Below are 2,937 nucleotides of genomic sequence, written 5' to 3'. Positions count from 1 at the left end.
CTGTGAGCTGCCCCCGCTGCCCTGGTGACATGCCTCCAGCACCTGCTGCTGCTTTGAGGAGTGCAGCCCTGTGCTGTCGCCCTCACTGCACCACCACGCACAGGAGGCATATCACCAGGGCAGCAGGGGAGGGCAACCAGCAGCACTGAGGTTTTCTGTGTGGCTCCTCCATTCCCTGCTGCGCTGGGTCACAGGGTGGAAGGACAGGGCAGCAGGGAACAGGATGCCACTGTTCCCTGCCATCCTGCTCCCCTCCCCCACAACCTGGTATGGCAGTGAGCAGAGGAGTCGCACAGAAAGCCTCCTTGCCACTGCTCACCCCCCTGCTGCCCCAGCAATGCACCTCCTGCACGTGGGGCTGCAGTGAGGGCAGCAGCAGGTGCTGGAAGCACATCACTAGGATGGGGGGGAGGGTGCAGCTTGCAGCAGCAAGGAATCCCCAGTGTCCCCAGCCATGCCAAGTTGTGCTCGCCAGGCTGAGGAGGCCCCAAGGAAGGGAAGCAGGGTGGGAGCTCAAGTCAGCAACCTGCACCTGCCCTGGGCACAGATCTGTGGGGCACAGGTCCCCCCCCCTGCCTCCCAGGAGTGTGCAAGGCAGCAGGGAGCTGGCCCTCCTTCTCCCCCAGATGAACCACCCAGAGCCTGCTTCCCACTGGGGCCCTGCAGCAGCACACTGTGGCACCAAGTCCCACCCAGCTGGGCAGCAACCTCAACCTACATCTGCCCTGGGTACAGATCTGGGGGAGCACAAGTCCACCCTGTCCTCTGAGATTACACCCAGCAGTGGGGAGCCACCCCACCTGAGTCCGCAGCAGGGGCAGGGGAGCAGAAGCAGGGGCCTGCAGACCTGGGTCCATAGCCCTGGCAACTGGGGGGCCCATCCAGCAGGGCTGAGACCAGGGGTGGGGGGAATAAGGGGTACCAGCAAGGCTGTGGGTAGGGAGCGAGAGGCATCAACAGGGCTGAGAGGGCTGTGGGTGCCTTTAATTTTAATCATGTATTAGGGGGTTTTTAGGAGAAAATTTGTGATTTTTTTAAAATCAAGGAAAACTAGGATCCCTACTTATACACCAACCTCCCCAGCTGAAGTACAGTTGATGTAATGTTTGTTCAGGAGATATGTAATGTTTGTTGACATCCTTCAGAAATACCTTTAAGAGACACAGGCTTGTTAACACAATTAAGGAAAAACATTATTGAGCACAATAGTTTACGGAATCCTCCACACCTCTATGAAGTGTTAGTACAGCTGGACTGGCATTTTAGCCAAACGGTCCAAGAGATGTAGGAGGCAGAGGGGTTCTCTCAGCAAGTTCTTTTATATAACCAACTGTATAGTCAAGAGAGATGTTGGACAAGCTTTTGGATACAAGGCACCTTTCTTCACTTTGACCTGCAGAAAAGCACTTTGTGATTCAAAGCTTGTCTGACATTTCTCCCAGCTAGACAGCTGGTCCAATAAGAGAGCTCACCAAAAAAAATCCTTAGGTCTTAAGCAGTGCTACTCTGACAGCGCCTTTCAAAGTCAGGTGCTCAATCTTAATCAATAGTATCTTGTTACAGCAACAAACTTTATATACTGGTGATGAATTACAGCTATATCTACCAGTACTATGGTGGAAGATACAGGATACACATGTGACATTTTTAATCAGTGCAGCATCTAATATTATTTTAACTACTAAGATATTTAAACAGTGAGAGAGGAAAAAAAAAAAGAGTTGATCTTTTTAAAAAAAAGAAGAGTTCTCAGTTGTTTTCTGGGTAGACAAGACCTAAGCTTGCTTTCTTGTATTGTTTTCAGTGTTCTGTTTGTACCATGGTGCACTTAAATTCAAATTACAGGTTGTTCTAGGCAGAGCAACATTTATGGAAAAGGGACCAATTGTTCCAAAAAGCTTCCATTTCCTCCCTCCTCCCCTCAAGTGTGTTGCTTTTTCTTTTTTAATACATTCAAATGGTGGTAGTGCCCAGGATGATAAGTCTGAGGGGTGGGGGGGGTCACAGGCAGTATCTCAGAGATTAGAGACTAAAACCATATACATTATTTCTTCATTATGCTGTATACACTACTTTCTCTTATTTTCTACCCCATTTCTTCTCCCCCAAATCCCATTACTATACTAATCTATCTGCCTCATCCCACATATACACTCCCCATTTCACACATACAAGGGAAATGAAATCACATTATCAAAAGTGACACCCCATGTCTGAAAATAAGGCTGCTGCCAAACAGCTTTAAAAGCAGCAAAGGCTGTGACTTCTAATAAATAAGACTACAAAGACCCTACCTACACCCAACCCTCTGCCTGCTCAAAAGAGCTCTCTACCACCCCTTCTGCAGCTCCTTATTCCTGAAAAAGTGGAGTAGGCTTCTCTGGTACCCCATTTCCACCAATATAGTGGGAGTTTTACTGAAAAAAGTGCCTGCTACCCTGCTTCTACCTTAGGTTTTATTCTGAGTTCCCCTCCCCTGAGCACGGCTCCAGCCGTGGCCTCCTCCAGACTTGTGAATTTCCCTGCTCTATGCAGCACTAGCAGTAGCAGCCATGTTTCCAGCTGGGAGTTTTCACTTTGCTGCCTAAGTCGGGTGGTACAGGAGAGGTACAAGGCTGCCCAGCGTCAGACTAGGACCAACTGCACTGTTGCCAAGGCTCTTGTGGCAACCAGTGACCATCCCAAGCAGCTCGTCCCGTCACAATCTGACACGGGACCGCAGCTCTATGCGCTCGGTGTGGATGAACACAGCGGGAGGCCGAGCAGGCCGGCAGGTCTCACGCTGCTGCCCCAAGGTGATCCGCGACCCGGGCTCCCGCGTCCAGGCAGGCGCGCGCGCGTCCCCGCACGAGGTCCCTTCCCCTCCCCATAGGCCGGCGGGGCCGAGGCGGCGGCAGCGGATCGCCCCACGCGGAGGCGAGGCGCCGCGGACCCTCT

General features: G+C 51.8%; 1 protein-coding gene across 1 annotated transcript in view; it reads right to left on the bottom strand.

The window, feature by feature from the left end:
* Positions 1-2,937, bottom strand: part of EIF2S2 (eukaryotic translation initiation factor 2 subunit beta) — a 36,433-nt gene that overhangs the window by 32,973 nt on the left and 523 nt on the right. The window lies entirely within an intron of this gene.

This window comes from Gavialis gangeticus, unplaced genomic scaffold (assembly GCF_001723915.1).
Source record: "Gavialis gangeticus isolate Ggan-Ray unplaced genomic scaffold, GavGan_comp1, whole genome shotgun sequence".
Taxonomy (NCBI): Eukaryota; Metazoa; Chordata; order Crocodylia; family Gavialidae; genus Gavialis; species Gavialis gangeticus.
The sequence above is the reverse complement of the archived record's forward strand: the minus strand, read 5'-3'. Positions and strand labels throughout refer to the sequence as shown.